Source organism: Chionomys nivalis, chromosome 4, assembly GCF_950005125.1.
Source record: "Chionomys nivalis chromosome 4, mChiNiv1.1, whole genome shotgun sequence".
Taxonomy (NCBI): domain Eukaryota; kingdom Metazoa; phylum Chordata; class Mammalia; order Rodentia; family Cricetidae; genus Chionomys; species Chionomys nivalis.
This window is the reverse complement of record NC_080089.1, coordinates 55,514,978-55,537,074: the sequence shown is the minus strand read 5'-3', so window position 1 is coordinate 55,537,074 and position 22,097 is coordinate 55,514,978. Positions and strand designations below refer to the sequence as shown.

General features: G+C 52.0%; 1 protein-coding gene across 6 annotated transcripts in view; it reads left to right on the top strand.

The window, feature by feature from the left end:
• Positions 1 to 22,097, top strand: part of Lingo1 (leucine rich repeat and Ig domain containing 1) — a 182,946-nt gene that overhangs the window by 125,188 nt on the left and 35,661 nt on the right. For 5 of the 6 annotated variants that reach the window (XM_057768215.1, XM_057768212.1, XM_057768213.1 and 2 more), the window contains one exon: positions 2,612 to 2,690. The exons of the other annotated variant lie outside the window; for it this stretch is intronic. The gene's annotated coding sequence lies outside the window, so the exon portion shown is untranslated. The remainder of the gene's footprint in view (positions 1 to 2,611; positions 2,691 to 22,097) is intronic. 6 annotated transcript variants of the gene reach the window in all.

The window sequence follows — 22,097 nt, the reverse complement described above, 5'->3', positions numbered from 1 at the left end:
TCCTACCTTGAATCCTCTTGGCACCATATGGAACCCGTGGCCTCTAGTCCCTGTGTGGGGAGTTGAGGGGTGCGATGGTAGAAGCCATACAAAGCTCTGAGATGCTTTGTGGTCCAATAATGTCATTGCTTCGGCTCACAGCCTACCAACCTAAGCATCTCTTGTGGCCCAGACAACGACAGAGAGCAGACGGCATGTGCTTTCGTTGGGAACACGCTTTGCTCCCAAGGCCATTACAGAGTCACTGTCAGAACAACAAAGGCCAAGGCTGTGGCTTCCTGTTCATTTATCCAGTCCATGGCTTATTACATGGCTGTTGTGGTCCATGTCATGTCCTGGTTAGGATAATTGATTCTGAGTCCTGAACACCAGGATGAAAGCCTGGCTTTGCCTCTTGTTACCTGTGTGACCGTGGGCTGATTCCTTCTTTGTGTCTCTTTTTTCTCTTATGCAGAATGAGAATCCTGTAGGGTTGGGGTACAGTTTGGTGTAAAGGGCTTGCCTAGCATGTTTGGGGACCCAGGCTACATCCCCAGTACCACAAAAGAAACAAATAAATAGAGTGGGACTATCGACAGCATCCGTCTCTCTTAGGATGGCTACAGGGCTAAATGAGCTAGAACAGTGCACAGGGCACTATGGATGCCAGCTACCACTGCCACCATCATCTAGCACCAGATACTGATGGGGTAGAAGGGAACCAAATGGGTACAGAATTAAACTAGAGGCTGGAGAGATACTGGTGGGGTAGATGGGAACCAAATGGGCAGAGAATTAAACTAGAGGCTGGAAAGATGGCTCAGAGGTTAAGGGCATTGGCTATTTATCAGAGGATCTGGGTTTGAGTCCTATCATCCAGATGGAGGCTCAAAACCATCTGTAACTCCAGATCCAGGGAATCTAGCTCCCTCTTCTGATCTCTAAGGATACAAGGTACACACGTGATGTGCAGGCATACATGAAGGCAAAACACTCCCAAATAAAATAATTAAACTAAGAAGAAAGTTTCCTATGAAGTTGGTGCTAGGAAATAAACGAGGCATAAGAGAAGATACTCATGGCTATCAGTACAGGGGGGAGGGTAAGGGAGGTGGGGCAGGTGGGGGGAGAAAGGGGAGGGCACAAACCATAACACTCCTGAAATGCAACTGCATGCCTTAACATGTTGACACTATGAAATGTCAGAGAGGACCCAGAGCAACTGGGAGACTTGAAGGTTGCTCACAAGAATGCAAGATAGTATGGCCACTTTGGAAAAAAAAGGCGGTTTATGGTTTCTTACAAAGAATATTTACCACACAACCTCACAAGGCTTCTGCTAGGTAGGTACTTATCAAGAGGGACAGCTTCTCTCATGTAAAAACCCATCTATATACTTATAGTGGCATTATTTGTAGTCTACAAGAACTGGTTAACAACACAAGTGCTCTTTAGCTGGGGAGTGAATAAATAATGGAATACTACTCAGCAATAAAAAGGAATAAGATTCCGACATAAGGTAAATCTCAAAGGCACCATGCTAAGTGAGTAGAACCGGACATGAGGCTCCACACTGGGGTCTATTTATAGACACTGGAGAGAGCAAAACCTCAGGGACAGAAACAGGTCAATAGTTGCCAGAGGTTAGGAAGCCATTGGTTACAAAGGGACAGCCCATGGCCACCTGGGATTGAACTGTTCTGTCCCTTGACTGTGGTGGTAGCTACATGCCTGCACACAGTTGTCGAGACTCAACAGAACCGTGCATTAGAATGGGTAAGCCGGATTGCGCATGAATTATACCACAATTACTGTGCTGTGAGACAGTGTTCTATAAAACGGCTGGAACAGGGACAGGTGACATGTATGTAAAAGAGGAAATATGTCCCGAAGGCCCCCAAACCCTCCTCGCTCTGCCGTCAGTGGCTCTTTGAGGTGGTGCTTTGGACTGAGGCCCAGGTGACAAGGAGTTAAGTAAAGACTTGGAGACAATCTGGGCTGAGGGAGAAGAACAGGGCCTGAGGGCCGTGCTCTGGGTACCACTGCAGAATAGGTGGAGTGGCTAAGGCATGGGTGTGATGACCTGGGAGAGGAGAGGAGAGGAAACTGATTAAGAGGAGGGTGGGGTGCCACACAACATGGGAAGAAGACTCCCAAGGGAGCATGTCAGCCAGCCACAGGCCCACAGAGCAAGGCCGGGAAACTGGTGGTCAGCGGTGGGGACCTCACTATAGTGTTGTAGGATGGTGGATTAGACACTAGGCATCCTGGGTGCTAAGGGCTGAGACATACTAGTGAAGCTTCCAGCAGGCAAGGGACAGATTTGATGGACAGCTTGGGAATGGTGAGGAGGACTGGGGAGCAGGGCCTGTCCTGTGTGCTGAGAGTCAATAGAGCCAAGGTGGGCCAACCCTTGGAATACTGAGGGAGAAGGTGGGGAAGAAAGGGCTGGACAGGGAGTCTGTGCTTCAGGGTGGTACTTATACATGAGTGGGCTAGGGGATGGAGATGGAGGCTGATGTCTAGAGGCCTGTGCTGTGTCATGGAGCCCTATGGGCTACGCATTCGGGATCCGTCAAGGGTAGCTGGAAGCCATCTCTGTCACACTAACCTTCCCACTCTTCCCCTACAGTGCACGCTGAGACCCACAGACTGCTGCTCCCCAGGCTTCCGGCAGTCTCTCTGTTTGACTCCCTGTGCCTCTGACCCAGGTAGGAAGAGAGCAAGGCAACTCACTGTGCCTGTGTTGTTCTGGGGTATGACAGCTCAGTGTGAGGCCCAGGGTCCTGAACAAGACAGCCCTCAGTGAGTGAACACCTGCCACGGCAGGATACCCAACCTAGAGCTTCTGGCCCCTGTAGCAGGTGCTTGCTCAGGGAGGCCCAGCTTGGCTCTCGGGATCTGGATGCTGTGAACACCTGCCAAGTACTCCCACCTCAGGGACTCTGCTCCCCTCAGCTCCTCTGCTATAGCTCTGGCTTTTGAATGCTTGGTACCACAGCCACCGGACAGCACTTACCTGGAAATTTCCAGCTCCCTGCAGGGCTCCTTCCTTCCTGGGGGTAGGGGTGAGGTAGGGGAGCTTCCCTCAGTCTCAGTAATGGCCCATCCTTCCCCTGCTCAGGCCATTCTGCAGCCAGAAGCAAACTGACCTGCTTAAGCCACAGTCACTGTCCCCAAAAACTGCCCCTGGGGGCAGAGCTGAGACTGAGATCACAATTTTGGCTGGTCCTGAAGAATGCAGCAGGATTCTTGGCTTTTCCTTTCCAGTTCATAACAGCAGAGCTGGGCTGAGGAGGTGGTGGGGCAGGGCTAGCTGGGCCTGTGGGCCTGTGAACAGGGCTGTGAGATGGGTGTGAAGGGCATCAGGAATAGAAAGAACCCAGACTGCCTGAGGTGTGAGGTGGAAGATAGAGGCCACAGGGATAAGACAGGGAAGGGGAATGGGGGCCTTGGAATGGCTTCCTTCTACATCCTTTCTACCCAGGGGAGGCACGGGATGTTTTTGTCCTAGGTGGAGGCAGCTTCCCAGTATTAAAATAGTACATCTCCTGCCCAGCTGCCTGCCTGGGTAATTAAAAGCATGCAGTTGGAGCCCTTCCTCCCAGGGACTCACTAACTATTGCTAAGGCATTTGATGTTTATCCTTCTGAACTTTCTTCCATGTGAGTACAAGCATACTTTAAAAGCAAAAATGCACGGTCATACCAGGTGCATGTCTCCATCACCATATTTTTTGCCAGACTTGTGGACCACCCAGATTTTATCCACGGAAATCTTCCCTTTCCTATCCATTGTGCGGATGGTCTGTAAATTCGCCATCAATTATTAATCCTGTCGGGGCCATTTAGGTGGTTTCCCGCATCTGGCTATTTATAACCCTCACTCAAGGAAGCTCTGGGTTTGGACATCTGTGTACGCTTGCACAGTGAGACCTTCGCGATGTTTTTGGAAGTGGTCTACCCAAGTCAGAGACTCTGTAGAGTTCTACATTTGCTCTAATCCATATAGCCAGATACACTATTGGAAGGCTGGGCTGCCTCACATTCCCACAGACCTTGCAGAAGGCTCTTTCCCAGCTACCTTCATTAGCAGCCACTTACATTCCTGTGAGTCTAATAGGAAAAAATGATTTTACTTTACATTTCTCAATCGCTAATGATATATGTATCCGTTGACCATTTTTGAGTCTCGGCTGGGGAGTTGCCACCAGTCAGGCCTTCTGCCCATTTCTCTCTACCCACGTCTGTTTATTCAGAAGATATTTGCCAGGCACCATCTTTGTGTTGACCACCGGTTTGGTTAAGAACATACCAGTAAACCGAACTGACCCCAAATGCCTTCTCCATGGAACTTACGCTTTAATGGGCAAGTAGGGGCATGAAAGATAATGTATGTGCATGTGTGCTAGGAAGAAAACAAAGGACATCAGGAGGAGTTGGAGAGATGGCCCAGTGGTTAGGCACACTGGCTGCTCTTCCAGAGGATCTAGGTTTGATTCCCAGCACCCACATGATGGCTCACAGCCATCTGTAACTCTAGTTCCAGGGGATCTGATGCCCTCTTCTGGACTCCAGGGTACTGCATGCACATGGTACCCAGAAATACATAAAGGCAAAACACCTACACATAAAATAATTAACAAAGCAAAACACACACAGCAGGAGAGGGGCATAGGTGGCCTAGATAATATCAGGATATGATCCTCCTGCCTCCACCTCCCAAGTGCTAGGATTACAGGCATGTGCCACTAGGTCTGATTCAGGTAGTGCTGAGGATTGAACTCAAGGATTGTGTGTGCCGGGAAAGCATTCTGCATCCCCAGTCCCACTGGATGGCCTTCCTGCCTGTGGCATTGTGTTAGCAGCTCAGGGATGCTCAGGGATGCTCAGTCTGTAGCCAGAAGGGAAGGAGATGAAGCTGCAGGGAAGGGAACAGCTGTGGAGAGAATGGATGACTATGTATGAAAATAGATGGCCCCTCATTTGATTGTCCTTTAAATTTCCAAGTTATGTGGGACAGGGAGGCATTAGCCAAGCCTAGGGCCCTTCTGAGTGATGGGTCCAGGTGGTGTGCCTATGATCCTGTCCCGAGTATGGACAGGTAAAAGGTGTGACACCTCCATGGGCAACTGTGGGGTTGGCAGAGCCACGAGGCTGTAGCTCTGGGGACACTTTTGAGCTGGAGACACAAGTTTGTGATCCTCAGCTTAAAGATTGTGTTTAATGCCTTGAGATTAATTGAGAGCAGAGACAGAGAAGAGGACAGCCAAGACCTCTGCTGGCTGGAGGCTGGAAGAAGAGAGGGACTGGGTGTGGGGGAGGGAAAGGGGGTGGGAGGTGGGGACCTCTGCTGGCTAGAGGCTGGGAGAAGAGAGGGACTGGGTGGGGGGGGGATGGGAGGTGACTGAGCAGGAGCCCAGGGGTGGAGAGAAAGGAACAGAGGTCAAAGGCTAAATGTGTTCTCAGCACCTGTCAGGTGGGCTGGGGGATGGAGTGGGGTTCAGTGAGACCCCATCAGTGGTTGGGAAACAGGCAGAGGCAGTGAAATAAGTCTTATTGATCTGTAAGAGGCTAAGAAACTTAACTCTTTGATTTGTATTTTAAATAGTTTTTCACAGATTGTTTCCTGTATACTTTTTGCTTCATTTAAATTTATGGTTTATTTTAATCCCTCAAAAGTTTAACATTTTCCTATAGTCTAACATGTCACTCTTTTCCCCTAAAGTTTCTGCTTAAAAACAAAAACAAAACAAAAAAAACCCTGCCCTATATGTTTTCTAGTTGTTTGTAGGGTTGAACTATGTTTAAACAGCTGGTGTATGTGCAGTGTGTGATTTGAGGTAGGATCTGTACTGGTCCCTTCTCTGTTGCCATCACAAAACACCATGACCACAAGCAACGCATGGAAGGACGAGTATATTTTGGATTATGGTTCCAGAGAGAGGGTTCTAAAAACTGGGGTGTCATGACAACAAACAGGCACAACATCTCAGTGGGAACAGGAAGTGGGAGTTCAGATGTCAATCACTACCAGGAAACAAAGAGAAAAGCTGTGGGTTGAGGCTATGACCCCTGAAAGCCCACCCTCAGGGGGGTAATTCCTCCAATAAGGCTGCACTTCCTAAGGATTCCCCCAACCTACTCCGCTTCCGGGGAACAAAGTGCTTAACACGTGGGGACACTTCCCGCTCAGGCCACAACAGAGGTGGTCAGTGGGGAAGGTCCTCTCCTCCCGCCTCTGCCAATGTGTCCAGGCCTCATAGCCAGCATTCTACCGTCTCCTTGACCTTTGCCTGGGAAGAGACTTCGGGAATTGGGACAGTAGACTCAGTGGTTGATGGGGGCAGTGTGAGGAGCAAGGGGGTGGGGTGGCTGACTGGACAGAAAAGGGGAGAAGGAAGTCAGGGAGTGAGGAACTCTTTTGTGCTCCCCACAGCTTACAGACAACATGGTTTTGTGAGGTTGCTATTCTGTGCATCTGCACACAAGGAAACTGAGTTCACAGGTGCTTAAGACCTCAGCTAGTGGGGTCTCTTTCTTGGGGTGCTTCTAAAACTAGAAAGCCTATATCCTGTTCCTCTCAGACAGGTGGAAGGCTCCGACATCAACTGTCCCCTACACTCTCTTTGCATCCCTGTCTGCCATTTGGCTAGATCTGGAAGGTTTTCCCATTTCCAGAACCAACCCGGAAAGACCAAAATACTCCTGGCAGGGAACCACACTTCAGCTTACAGTTAACGTCTTCATTATCAGCTAACACCTCTGAGGGGTTAGCTGGCAGCCCGCTGAGGGTACTGAGTGGCACCTACCGAGAGGTGTATCTGGGTTAAGGAAGGCTGGGGAGTACATGGGGCAGTTCACAGCCTCCAGGGCTCTGCCTGGAGAGGGGTGGGGGAGGGGAGCAACAACTCCTCTGAGAGACCCAGGGTGGGGCTCAGAGAGGGAGCCAGAGCCAGCCAGCATCCATTAGGTCCCTGATACATGCAGTACCAGGAGGCCTGTTTTGTGTCTGGTCTCCGGAAGGTCAGAAAATCAGCCACCCATGATCCACCCGGGGCCCAGCTGTCAGCAGTCACTCAGCTGAGGCCCATCTCCAACACCCACAATTCAGATCTGTCATCCAGCCCTGAGGAGGAGTAGGAGAGACAGGCAGCCATCTGGAATCTCCTCCAGTTCTCTGAGGGCCAGTCCACCTGCCCTGCCTGGGGAGTTAGGGCTTAGTCTGCCACCAGAGTCAGGCTCAAGGTTCAAGGTAGACACAGGATCAGGGCTCACTGAAGAAGGCGGTTAACTAAGACAGCCCTTGGTCTCACCTTGTTACTACTGACACTGTGTTCTGGGGACAGAAGGAGGAGCTACTTGCCTAAGTAGGGCTTCTCTCCTCCCCTTACCTCTCTCTGCTCATGACTGACCTGTGTCTGTAGGTATGTGCCATCATATGTATAAAAGTAACCCATGTCCAACTCTCTTCCTATTGAGTTAGACTCTGGCTTAGACTTGCTGGGACCCCGAGACTAAAGCAACCTTTCTCTCCACTACCCCATTCCTTGCCACCTGCCCCTCCCCAGCTCCTCCCCTGGCTTGGTGCCCCTTGATGGGCCACCAGCCACCTTGCTTCTAGCTGGAGGCCTGCCAGGTCCTGGGTCAGCCTGAAGCCTGTGCACTCAGGTTCCCGTGTGCTCAGGGGTGGAAGCTGGGGGATGGGGGCAGGAAGTGAGAGAGTGAAACTTCCAGGGAGGGAGGAAATGCCTGATATCTGAGAGCAGGGCTAAGCAAGCATTCAAAGGGTGTCTATGTGAGCAGAAGGGCAGAAGGGACTGGGGGACACTCACCTATAAAAAGGAGAAGGGGGCAGGCTAGTGAGCAGATTCCTTCTGAGGCCCTGGGAATATGGAGGGCTATAGGACCTCTGTGTCACCGCTGAGTGTTGCCTCCAGCCTGTCATCTGACTTTAGGGCATGGACTGATGCTCAGGAGCATCATGGGCCATGTCCCTGGACTGATGCCAGCCCTCACAGGACATGAGTGTGTCCTGGGGAGTGTGTTGGTGTGGTCACTGTTCTGGCCCAGTGCCTGCCCTTGATGGGCATCTCTAGGACCACGGCTGGGCCTTGGGCTCCACCCTTCAGGGGCTTCCATGCCTGGGAGGGAGGCAAATGTGTAAGTAAGAGACAAAATATTAAGGACCCCATGTGTGTATGTTTTGTTCCATTCAAGCAACTTTTTAAAAACACCTGAGATCCAATTCATATACTGTCAAAGCCACCATTTTGAAATGATGGTTCAATGGTTTTTAGGATACCCATGAAATTATGGATCCATAGTCACTATCTAATTCCAGGGAGTTTTCATTATCCCCAAAGAGACCCTGTCCCTGTGAGCAATCCTCCCCCATTGTCCTCTGTGTTCCCTGGCTTTGCTGACACTCTGTTTTCCGTAGGAATCACAGGAACTCTGGGCTTCTTGTTCCTCCAAACTGTGGTGTGTGTCAGCGCCCTGCTCATTTTGACAGCTACATAGTATTCGCTACACACACCAGCCACATTGGTTTAAGGCTACATAGTATTCGCTACACACGCCAGCCACATTTGTTTATGGCTACATAGTATTCACTACACACGCCAGCCACATTGGTTTAAGGCTACATAGTATTCACTACACACACCAGCCACATTTGTTTATGGCTACATAGTATTCACTACACTTGAGCCACATTTGTTTATGGCTACATAGTATTCGCTACACAGGCCAGCCACGTTTGTTTATCTGCTCATTTGAGTGGCTTTTGCTTTAGCGCTCTTGTGAGCAGCGCTGTTGTGAAAGTGCGCACAGGTCTCCATCTGAAGCCTTGCTTTCAGTCTCCTGGGTCTGTTCTGAAGTGTGCACTTGCCGGGTCTGAACCCTGTTTGGTTTGGATGCACTGGACATCGGCCCTCAGGTGCTCTCACCCCTTGCTGTGTCAACCCTCGATGACTAGTCGGTAATGGAGAGTAAATTCTGGATGCTCTAAGATGGGGAGGGCTGCTGACCTGGGCAGATCTTGGAGGGTATTCTGGAGGGAGCCACCTGAGCTTAGCCTCATCCTTGGAAACATAGTTTACAAGCTGGAAAGGGAGGAAGTGGGTTCCTGAGGACAGAATCAAGGTCACCAGTGTCTCCCTCCTTCCAGTGCCTGCTTGCTGTCTCACTCTACATGCCCTGTCATGTTTCCAGAAAATAGTGCCCGGAGAGGCAGGGAATACCAGTGGTTAGAGCCATCCCTTTCTCACCCGGGACTGAGATGACGCTAAGCTAAGGTACTCCATGTTCTGGATTGATGTCCAGCTTCCCCCTCTCTGTTCAGGCAAGTGAGAGCTGGGCCAGGCCTGGCCAGGAACTCCCAGGGCTGTGCAGAGCCAGAGGCAGTGCCGACACCCGTGTTTCTGCTCTGCCACTTAATAGGTAATTATACCCTGACATGCACAGGGGCGAAGAAGGGATTTTCTGTGAAGCAAAAATCTCCCGTGAAATATTCAGGCCACGCTGGGCTTTGCCTCCCAGCCAGCCTAATCTCTGCTGCTTGGTTTGCCAGGGCTAGAGAGGCCATGTGCGCCTACAGGCAGCATGGGGTTTTTTATTTTCTTCTCAGCAGAGAGGACCTCAAGGGCCAGTTAGAGCCCAGTTTGAGGCCTCAGATGGTGTGTGTGTGTATGTGTGTGTGTGTTGGACCCCAGATTATGTATGTGTCTCCCCATGGCTGTGTGTTTGGGGTGTGTTTTTGAGTGTGCATATCTGGCATTTGCCTCTTTTTTGTATGTATATGTTCATATAACCTAACATGTATGTAAGTAACCCTGATCATGCCAGTTCATATGTGCCCATCCAGCGCCTGTGTTTCTCATGCCTGCTGTCCAGCTATCTTGGTGATCAGCCTTTCAGTGAACCCATTTTTCTGATTCCACCCACCTGTGGTGTTTTTAAGCTCTCTCAAGCAAAGGGCTGCCCTGAAGGTGAGTTTGGTCAGGGTTTGTGTATGGCCTGGAAGTCTCGAAAACCCTCCCCACTCCCAGGCTCAGGGGAGGTGTGGGCCTGCAAATCTGTTTAATCGGGATCACAGTTTAGTACTTGGTGGGGAGTGTTAGTGGTATTTGCTTCTGAGAGTTCATTAAATTGGAACATGCCCGTCCCTGGCACCTTTGCTTCAACCCCTGTCTGTCCTAGTCCATATACCTCCTTCTTTTGCCTATGGAGCACCCTCCCGAGGCCTGGCTCTTGCCCTTCATTTGTTCCCTCCTTTACACAATATTGCAGACAGGACTAGAATTGTCATACCCATATGGCAAAAGGTGACACTGATGCCTGCAGAGGAGAGATAGGCCTGAAGTCATAGTATATGACTGGGGCAGATCCCTTCTGGGTGCAGACCCAGCTCTGGGTCCTTGGTAGAGAAGACCTTACCTAGGAAATGGATGACTGGAGCCAGCAGATACTCCCTTCTCCACAGCAAGCTTTCCTGGAGCCAGCAGCCAGCAGATACTCTCTTCTCCACAGCCAGGTTTCCTCCCTCTGCTCCCCGCCCCACACACACACAGTGTCCTGGAGAGATGGCCCCAGCAATCTCTTCACCTCAAACAGGTGGTTCCAGGATGGCCACTCTCATTTATATTTTTTTCATCATGACTGCAATTAGCAATTCTTCCTGGCTGAACCTGGTCCAGCAGACAAAAAGAGGAGCTGTCGCTTATGAATGTCAGCTGTTAATGTCACACTGGCACACTGATGGGGGCAGGGGGAGCCTTAAGGAGGGAGAGTGAGGGCTCTGAGCTAAAGAAAGCCAACCTCTCATTTCCACTTTGCTGTCACTATCTCTTCCAATAGACACATGTGGCCCGTTAACACAGCTCACCCAGAGCATCCACCATCCTGCCCATTATTCCCAGAACTTTATCCCACCCGCCCCCATTCTTCCAGGACTGCTTGGCCTATAGAGCAGCTTCCAAAGTCCTGGGCAAGTCCTGGCTGCTCAGCCTAAGACCCCTGTAGCCCTAGAAGACTCTATCAAAGGGCCTCTTGGGTTGTTGGAGGTGACAGAGCTTCAACTTAGACTGTCCTTAGCGTTGGAAAGATGAGCTCCCTGCCCTGGAGCAGGCATGGCTCCCCTGTGGGGCAGGAATGCTCCCAGACCCATGGCCTCCTGATCCGACACTTCAGGTTACTGCTCTTCTTCCAACCCAAAGAGTGTTTGGGTCAGCAACCTCCTGTGGTACTATTTACCTCCATACACTGCTGTCCAGATGACTAGATCCTTCAGTTTCGTGAGCAGAGAGAACGCCAGCCACTACAGACAGGCTGAGTGACTCGCCCAGCAGTCTGCCTTTGCCTCCTCCTTATCACTGACTCTGGCCTAGCCAGAGCTTGAAACCTGGACCAGCGTTAAAACAAACCAGCGGTGCAGGTCTGTTTGTGTATAGGGGGGTATTGCAGCATGTACGTAGAGACACATGTGTCTACATGCATGTAGAATCCAGAGGGTAGCACTGGGTATTGTTTCAGGCACTGTCTATATAAAAATATATATTGGGGGTCAGTCTTTCACTGGCCTGAAGCTCTCAAGTAGACTAGTCTGGCCAGCCATTGAGCCCCAAGGATCTGCCTGTCTCTACCTCTCACCACATGGGATTCCAAGTGCGAGCCACCATGCCCAGGTTTGTTTTAACATATTCTGTTGACCCGACTTTGTGTTTACAAGGGAAGCATGTCACTGCCTGAGTCATCTCCAGCCCCATCTGCTTTTTGAGGGCTCATTATGTGCCAGGTCACATTAGAAGCATTTACCAGCATTTGATCCTCCGCTCACCATTTCTGTTTTACAGACAGGGGAAACTGAGGTGCAACGAAATCATACTAGCTGCTGGTGACTGCAGAGCTAAGCTGTGGCAACAGAAAGCAGCCTGTGTGGGTCCCAAGATCTCCCATGAGCCTCTGCCTGCCTCTGCCCCAAATCACTTCATCTAAGAACATCTCTTTGTACATAAGGAGCTCCAGGGTGGGCAGCTGCACCCCAGCCCCCAACCTGGAGACAGGCCTGAATCAGATATTCACTCTGTCCTTAGCCATCAGGGTGGTAGCAACAGCACTCTGTACTCTGGTGTGTCCACACCCCCAGGGCACTATATACGCTCTGAGATAAAGGCCTTGAATATAGCTCTGATTCCCCAGGGTTGTGGCATACACTGAACCAGGGCTGGTGTGTGACCGTGTGACAGTGGAGGACACTGGCAGCTGAGGTCTCAGTGTAGAGCTGGGACTTGGCCAGGATGCCCTATTGCCCACATCTTCCATTCATCTAACCAACACTCCCTGGGTACTGGGTTCTAAGGTCTATGGTCGTGCCGTCAGGGTGTTCATAGCCTGCTGGGACAGAAGCTTGGGCAGGCCTGACCAGGGTAGGGGAACTGGCCTAAGCTATGTTAGCTGAGTGGGGATGGATGGATTAGAGGAAGAAGGCTGCCCAGCAATGGAATCACTTAAGAAAAAGCAGGTGTGTTCAGTCCATTGGTGAGGGACAAACACCCAAGGAAGGGGGACCAGTCTATGCAAGGACTCTTGAGCCAGGGAGAGTCTGTCTGGAACACACTGTTGCCAAGCTCGGGGATGGCCCAGTTTTGCTTTTCCCTTTCTCTGCATGGGCAGGTCAGCATTCATGGGTAGGCAGTTCCCCAGCCTCAGAACTGAGTCAGCCATAGAGGGGATGAGTGCGGACAAGCTGGTACTGCTTTGGGCTTAGGAGCCAGACAGTGTGAGCTAGAGCTGGCCTGGGGAGACTGTTGGGGTCATAGCTACCTCCATAGCTATGAAAGCTCTTCAGTTCACAGCATTTTCTGTGATAGGCAGAATGGAGACAAAGCCCAGGTAGGCTGGAGTCCCACCTACGCAGTCAGTAATAACAGAGATAGGAAGAATGGAGACAAAGGCCAGGGAGGCTGGAGTCCCACCTAAGCAATCAGTAGCAGGTACACCAACCCTTCTATGGCATGTTGAAGTCCTTGGCTGGGGGCGGGGTTCCGGCTCTTAGGGTTCAGCATAACTGGGCTCTATGCTATGCAGGGACTGGTGGTGGCCAGGCCTGGGTGTGGGGGGTGTTGATATGGGGGTCACAGTGGGGTACGAACCTGGCACTGAACCTGCACAGGTGGTGAGGAGCCTCCTTCTGGATTCTTGGCTCCCAACAGTTTTTAAGGCTTTGGCTTGGACACCCAGTGGCCAATCTTAGAAATCTTTCCCTCATACCAGTAGGACCCAGAGTGGCCACAAAAGCAGCAAGCAAGCGCTGCCCATACTCATGGGACTCAGGAAGGTTCACATATGGGCCCACTGCATGCAAGGTCATGCTCATGCCCATGCAGGTAGGGTGCAGTGTGGGGTTCTGGGAGCAGAAGTCTATGGCCACGTGTGGACACAAGAGCCCAGGCATGGCCAGCAGCCATGTAGGGACATCTCCTTCTCTCCTGCCATAGCCAAAAGCTACAGGGAGTGACATAAGAGCCCAGGCATGGCCAGCAGCCATACAGGGACATCTCCTTCTCATAGCCAGAGGCTACAGGGGCTGCTGCTGCTGCCCTGGCTCTTCCAGGTGCCTCACAAGACCCACTCAAGTCCTGGAGACAGGCCCTGTCAACTTGCTGGGGACCTCTTGATAGCTGGTACTGTGGAAAGACATGGACCTTGAGGGGACAACTTAGGCTGGCAAGGCCTTCCCTAGCCATCTCTGAGAACCTGCTGGTGAATATACCACCCTTGCATGCCCTCTTGATGCCTCTCAGAGCAACTGTGAGATACTTCCTAGAAGGAGACATCAGGAAATACAGAGGGTCTCAAGGCTGGGCTACAAAGCCCTGATCATCTAAGGTCTCAAGCTCTTCTCTCAGCCGGGCCAGGAGTCCCAACTCCTGGTGGTAGGGCTAGCTGGGGAGTCAAAGCCTTTCACCTTATTGTCAAGAGCATATTTCAGCTATTAGTGATGGCAGCTGGAGATTTGGGAGGATTTCTCTTTCATTTCCCAGGGCTTTCAGCAAGCGTCCTCCCTCCCTGCTTCAACTGCTGGTCACACACACACACACACACACACACTACACACACACACTACAACCGGGTTGGGGAGTAGGTAGGGATAGATCTGGTTCATTCTTCCAGAAGGGGCTCCTCAGCCTCCCCCATCCTCCGAACAGATGCTCAGTGCGGCATGTACTGGCTGCAGTCTGAGGCCGAGGCTGATCCTAGACCTGTTGGCCCTACGGTGGCGCCCCTGCCCAGCTCTTTCCTGGGCCTCCCTGCCCGATAACCTTACCTTAGGGGCCTGAGAATCTCCTCTAACTAGGCCCCAGCACTAGTGGGCCACTTTTGACACTCTGCATATGGCACAGAGGGTGACAGATACTCTCATACCCTCAACGACCCTTCTCTTTCAAGCCTCTGTGGTCTGAGGGACCAGGGTTTGTGACCTGTCTGTGGTGAGCCTAGGTCTCTGGACCCAGGACCGTGTAGTGAGGACGACCCTGTGTCGGTGGTAAAGTGGAGTCTGGCTACGATGCCACGGAGAAGGGTCTGCTGTAAGAAGAATTGGAGGGGAGACTGAAGAAACCACTGCTGTTTAGGAAGGGAACTTGGAGCGAGGATTTGGCTCAGCTAGAAGACTCAGTGTGCTAGGAGACGATGATGGGCTTTTTGGCTAGCCTAGCCTGTTTAGCTGGGAGATGGCATCCAGGGGAGTTCTCGACTGGAAGCCTCCCCACCTCCACCCCTACAGCACCAAAGTTCTGTCTTACTCGCCCTGGCACAGTCCTCAGGGGACCCAGCCAATCTCTTGTTCATTCTGCCAGGGCATGGTCATGGGTGCCGCCTGTGTCTGTTGACTGAATGGCACATTTGGTTTAAACTAGATATAAGGGAGGTCTTCCAAATGCCAAAAGGAGAAGATTTGATGTTTATGGAGATGAGACAGATCCTCAAAATGTCTTTTGGGTTTTGAGGTGACCAGAAACTCTGTCAGCATTCTTAGAAGCTAGCTATTGCCTTCTGAGTGTGGTGACATCATGGCTGCTTGCCTAAAGGGCCTTGATTGGTCTATACCCAGAGACTGTGTGGTACCTGCCTTCCCCCAGCAAAAGATGTATGTCTGACATGTGTGTACACTTGTGCAATCATGAAAACACATGTATGTGCCCAGGAGTGGGTTTGTTGGCTTCAAAACTGTCTTAACAATCTGGAGCCAGAGAATTCAGGCTTTGCTGGAGGCGTTCATTAGAGACCACAGAGAGGCCATTCACTAACTCTTAGGAGTAGACACCCGGGGCTGGGGCGCTGAGAGCCCAGGGGCCAGGCAATTGGTCCCTCACTTTAAGTGAAGGCTCAATTTCCTACCCTCTCGTCCCTAAGGCCCCCAGCCAGCTCCATCCTTCTTGCCTGATGACCCACATAGGAAATCCCTTCTCTCACGCCCTGTAGACCAACCAGTCAAATTGTACCTTGTGCTCAGAGGCCTCCATAACAGGAGCTGGACTGGAAATGGCATGGGAAGCTGAGGAGAGGAATAGGAGTTGCACTGTCATGCTGTCCCCTACAAATGTGACCTTATTCATCATAAGCACTGTGAGCCTCGGGAGCCTTCAGGCTAGGGGCATATGGACACCCTGACTACTGTGGCGAGGATCTTGAAAGGTGTGAATGTGTCTGTCATCCGGTCCCATTTTTCCCACTGCAGGCCCTGCAGGATCCTGGCAGTGGGCATGGGGCCATGCCAGTGTCAAAAGCAGGAAGTGCTCAGGAAGATGGAGGCAGAATAGGCAAGTCTGCCATGAAAGGACCTCATGACCCTTCCATTATGCAGCCACAGGCCAAACAAGGAATTTAGGGCCTGTGAAGGCAGAAGGCCTGTGCCTTAAATGTTGTGCTGAGAACATTGCTGTCCTGGATGATAGAACGGCCACAGAACTAGGTAGAGACCATACTGGGTCATATTTGGAGCCATGGATAACATGGAAGGCACTATTACCCCAATTTTATGGACAAAATCTGAGACCCCCAAGGGTGGCTTGCCCTGGAGTGGGTGCGGATCTTCATTGGTGGGGAAAGGGGGACCATCTATAGTTGTACTCCCTACTTGCTGCTTTGGGTAGGAGAAGCCACTGTTTCCCAGACTTCCAACATTCCTTTTACTTTCCAAGCTGTCCAAGAACTTCTGTAAGTCTGACCACAAAGCCTCACGCTTTAATTTCATCCCCACTCTCATGAAACCTTGTCAACCAGAGGCTCACTGAATTCTCCTGAGTGGCTCTGTGTTCTCAGTGTCCTCACACAGGTTAGACCAACCCCCATGCCTGCTGTATCCCTGAATACTGCAGGATGAAGAAGAACTGACCCTGTTCAGCCTTCCATCCAGAACTGTCTGAAAACCCACTCAGCTCTCTCCCACCCTGCATCTCCATTCTCGTTACACCCCTGCCCCTCTCATTTCCTGTATTCCAGCTGAAGGCTGCTTCCTCTCTGTGCATAATCACCCTTGCCTACCCTATCTGCAGTGCCTAGCACCTCGGGGAGCAGGCGGGGATCTTGTTTCCCAGCTGCCCCCAGAACCCCTCCACACTTCCTGTGTACCTGTGTATAGGGGATGTCTTCCCTACTTTTGTGCATGCCAGCTCCCAAACCCTGCCCCTGGAGAACTGGGCTCACACCCTAGTCCTGAAGGCCACTCATTCCCCCTCCTCTACCTAGACTAGAAATGTCACCCTGAGACTGGATACACAGAGGCCCATGCCTTGCTTATTTTGCCTCCCATACAACAAGCTCCAAAATGGCTCTTAGCTCAAAACTGACTGGCCTTAGATTAAGGTGAACTGGAAAAACAATGTGGAAAAAAAAAAAAGCTAATTCATAGCTAATTCAGACTAAGGAGTATCTCACTGCTAGCAGTTTTTCCAGCCTGTGACACTGGTATATGGGGGGGGGCGGTCACCGCAGTAGAATCATTGACTGCTAATGCTGAGTTTTTACTGTGTCGAGCACTGTTCTAACACTGTGCATATATTAAATCATTTAATTAATCCATTAACTCAGATGGATTTCTAATGAGTAGGAAGGGAGAATGTTGAGGGATGGGAGAGGAAAGAGGGAGGCGAGGCTCTTCCTCCTCCCATTCCCACTTGACACTGAGGAGAAAGCCCCTTCCAGCCACACTTCCTGAACACTTACAGCCACAACAGGTATTTGTGCGTGGTCCCTCGGGGACAAGGGAGATGCTGCTATGTGGGCTGAAAGTCCTCCATGGGAGGGTGGGGTTCAGGAACTTCATCCCAGGGTCTCAAGGTGTGCCTTGGAGAATTCTGCATGTTCAGGTCATCACACGGGCCCTCTGAGGACTCGGAGGCACATCCCCCAGTCCCTGGGCCCTAGGGTTGTGGGACTCGGCTCTCTGAACATCCTCCAGGGCTTGTCTCTAAGCCTTAAATGAATCCTGTGGCACTGACACAGGAATCCCATGTTGCAATGGGGAGACTGAGGCTCCAGGAGATGCAACCAAGCCCATTCTGACTCCCCAGGAAGGCGCTTGCTCCTCAATAGCCCCAGTGGGGGTGGAGGGGGCTGCTGACACTATGGACTTCCCCACCCTTGACTGGGTTGCCAGGCCCCCTTTGCCCTCCACTAAGTTGTCTTCATCTCCCAGCGCTTCCCTGGAGGAGGCTTGGCCTCTGCTGCTAGGCTGTGCACAGACTCTCCCAGCCTCCAGCTTTCAAGGTCAGGCTATCTGTATATACAGTAACTGATCCAACAGACTCCCATTAGAAATCTCTCAACCATGGCAGCTTTTCCCATTTGCCCAGCACTGCAGGCCACAGCCTACCCTGCCCAGCTTTCCCACTGTTCTGCAGAAGGACCCTAGAGCCTCAGAATTCAGAAGGGGTGATGCCATTTTGAACGGACCCCAACTGTCAATTGCTGTTTGCTGTGAGACAAACTCCTTGCCCTCCCTGAAGCCCTCTGCCCATGCCTAGGATGGTGTCTGCCCAGATAGCTTTGAGAGGAGAGGAACAAGGGGACTTGACAGGGTGACCGCTCTGATGAGGGTCCCTGAGGAACCCTGTTTGGAAGTCCTCAGGGTGGGAAGGTTCCATGTTGTGCCTACTGCACCTGCTTGTCTCAAAAAGTTCAAGGACATTTCTCAGAAGATGTGGCATTAAGGCATTTGAACCAGGCTCTTAAGAAGGAGTCTCCTTAGCCAGGTGGTAGTGGCGCACGCCTTTAATCGCAGCACTCGGGAGGCAGAGGCAGGAGAATCTCCATGAGCTTGAGGCCAGCCTGGTCTACAAAGCGAGTTCCAAAGCTATGAAGTAAAACCCTGTCTTAAAAAACAAACAAACAAACAAAAAGCCTCTTTGACCTGGGTCCTGGGCCAGGCTGGACTCAAGAATGCGGTGAAGAGCAGGGTACTTCAGAGAAACATGACTGGCTCTGAGAAGTGATGCCCTCTGTATATCTGCCCAGAACAAGCCCATATCATCCTTCCAGCTGTGCTTGGCATACTCAACAGTCCCCCCAGGAACCTACCAGGCCTGGCAGGATCTAGTCCCTGTCCTACCCCATGCTCAAGCCTCCAGCCTGGAGGAGTTTCTTTTGGTTCTCGGCATTGGCTGTTCTCTAAGCTACCTCTGTGCCCATAGTCACGTTTGGTCCCATGATCCTTGATGACCTTCTTCAACCCAACCTAGAGTAGCTGCCTAAGTGACCTTTGTCCCTGTTTGCCACAACTCTGGGGTGCTGAAGTAGACTGCCCATGACAGTGGAGTGAGGCCCAGTTGAGTGTCTCCCTAGGCCCCATTGCCAGCCCAGCTGCCTTCTCCCTCGAAGACCCCAGTCTACCACATGCTTTCCCTGACTGCTCAGTTGTGCCTCTCTGGCCTGGCTCTGCCAGAGAGTTTGCCTGTGTTTCTTGCCCACACTGATCCCCTTTGCTTGATGGACCTGAGGTGAAGAGCAAATCTGTGTTCAGCTGGTGTTCGTTGAGTGACTCTTTGGGCCTCAGCTTCCCATCTGTACATCAAGGGAGAGCTCTCCAAGTCCTGGTCCCCCAGCTGAAGCAGGTGAGAGGGAGGCTACTCCCAGCTCAGAGTAAGGGGTAGGACATGTAGTGAACTCCATGGCGAACCCAGCTGATACCTCCCACCATGGCCTAGGCCATTGTGAGCCAGGACTACACCGTCCAGAATGAGGTGCCACTGCTAAGGCCCCTTCCCTTCCACCCCCAGGAAGCAGATGGGCCAAGCTTGGGCGGGCGGCAGATACAGGCCTGGCATTTGTGTATGTGTGTGGTTTTTTAAAAATCTGACACATTTTTGTCACGTCTTGGTTCATCAGAACAGTAAAGGAGGCGGGAGTGTGAAGAATGTTTTAACTCGCAACTTTGTAAGAGTTCCAGGTTCTCCGGGGCTCCTCCCCCTCCCTCAGAGCCCCCGCTGTGGAGCCTCCAAGCCCATCTGTTCCACAGTCCCTGCTCCCTGCCTCCATCTACCCATCCATCCCTCTTTAAGTCAGGGGAGACATAATTTGAGGCAGCGGTTTGGGACTCTGAGGATGGCATAGGCAGGGAGACAGGGCTTTTGCTTCTCAGCCCTGCTGGACCCAGACTTGCTATTTGACCTCGTGTGGTTTCTACACCCTGTGACCCATTCATGCGTTCCTGTGGAGTCTGGTCCACTGTCTTTGGGGTTCTCTGGCTCTGACATGCATAGAAATGTCTGCTCGAAGGCTTAGAAGCAAGAAAGATGCAAGTCGGACTCACACGGAAAGCTTGGGGTTCATAGCCTCCAGAGAGAATGGGTGCAAGGGCAGCAGACAAGTAAACTCTTCACTCTTCCTCCTCAACCTGCTACACCCACCTAAGAAAGATGGCGTAGGGCTAGATGAAGTCTGAGGAAACCACTTTAGGGTCAGGTGAGAAGGAGATGGGAAATGCCAGGGAGTTGCCTCTCTTCTTGGTACCACAGGGCCCCAGCAAAGGAAGCAGGGTAGGTGCCAAGCCCTAGAAGGCTGCTCCTTAGCACCAGCCCTGCAGTCCCCAACCCTGGCACTAGTTTCCGCTACATTAGTCACGGAAATGCCAGCTGGCCTGGAAAAACAGGGTTGTCTACAAGGCAGGCTGGCAGGCATTGCCCCGTGGGCACAGGAGGGGTTTGGGGCTAGGGAGCGGTGGTGCCCTAGGGCATCTCAGCTAAGGCTTGGGCTGCTTCTTCTTTCCATGACTTAGAGGTCAGAGCTCTGGGCACCTTCACCATTTCTTGAGATGGGGCAGGTGATTATGGTACCAGTGCCAGGGACAAGAAAAATAGCCCCTGACTCCACTTCTGTTCCCCATGCTCTTCCAAACCTTACTAGAAACTCCCATACCTAGGGTTTACATCAGAGCAAAGGCAGAGGGGCAAGAGGCAGGCGAGGCCCACCTTGGAAAGCACCAGTTCATTGCTGGCCACAGAGAGCTCTGCTTGGTGGTGAGGCGGCTCCTGAGAACGAGTCTACATCCTGGCACCCTGCTTGGGCTGCCAAAGGGCAGCCGAGGAACCCAACATGCCGCCCATGGCAGCCCAAGTCAGGCCTGGGGCCGGCTGAGTCAATGCGCCCTTCTTGAATCTCACCATATGGGCGCTGGGTGGCTTCAGGGGGTGGAGCTGGAGTTGCCATGAGAACCCGCACATTGGCATTTCCTCTTTTGGGAGGCTGAACCATGTTCTGCAGGCAGTGTAGGCTTCTGAATCCCATTTCTCTGAGCTTTTAGGAAGGGAAAAAGGGCAGGGGAAGGGGGTGGAAGGAGGCGAGGAGGGAGGGTGGCAGAGTCAGACTGACTGCTCTGAGAGCAGCCGGCTGTCTGGGGCCGCTGGAGATGGATCAGGGGCCACTCTTCCTGGGGCTCAACCCAGGCCCAAACCAGGATCTCAGGTCCCTCTGATCACTACTTCTGGCCTTAAGTAAATTTTCCCCTAAATCGCATGACCTTGCCTCCTGCCTGATGTGTCTGTCCATTTCCTGGACCCTTTCTGAGGGCTATTCTCTCTCATGTCCCTAGTTGCTCAGCGCTATTGACAGTGACATAGAGAACAGTTAAAGGTAGCATATGCAGGCTGCACTGTTAAAGCCTTGATCCTTGCAGTGGGCTAATGGCACCAAGCCAGGGGCTTCCCATCTACCCGCGAGAGGCCCAGACGGAGCTCACTGTGTGGGCAGTGCTTTGGTATAACAGTTCAGGACATGGCTCCAGCAACAGGTAAACTAGAGATAGGGCCCCAGTCCTGGAGGGAGTGTCCACCTGAGCAGGGTGTGGTGTGAAATTTGGTGTGATCAAGACCTGGGAAGGAACTTCCCCGGCAGGGAGAAGAGGGAAGTGGTCAATACGTAGGAAATTTGAGACAGGGAGCCAGATATGACCCATCCTACTTCTCCAGGTGTAAGGCCTCCCTTCTCTAGGGGTCAGGGAGGAACCCAAGAGATGAAAGTATGCCCAGGATTCCAAAGGAGGGACATCTGGCTTTCTTCCCAGGAAGCTGTGGGGTAGAGAGGGGGGCATTGGGGCCCCAATAACAACAGAGCCTGGGAGTGGAGTCCTACTGTGTGCCCGAATCTCACTTAGTTTCTGAACTAGCCAGGGGGAATGGCAGTGTGTGACACCTAAAAGGACTGAGGCTCAGAAGGCCTGCAGTTCATCCGTGTCACCCTCTCAGGGCCCAGCACTGTGAAGGTGCCCAGCCTCTGACCTCCGATTCTCAGGCATCCCCATGATACATCCCCAGCCCGCTGTGAAGGCTGCGGGGCACAGTGCTCAGCAAAGAGTAGAAGATGAGATGTGGTTAGTGCATGCAGACCCTGTCCCCACTGCCTAGGGACACTGCATGACCACATCTGACCAGCCTAGTGTAGCCACTAGAGCCTGGCTTGGGAAAGATGTGGTTCTGACATCATAAGGATTGGGACTGAGCCCTGTCTTTACTGCTTACCCATTCTGGATCCCACAGCACATTGTTGGGGACCACAGCGGCACTGGACCAGTCAAACTAGATGACCAAACTCCTGGGACTTGGAACAACACAAGCTCCATTC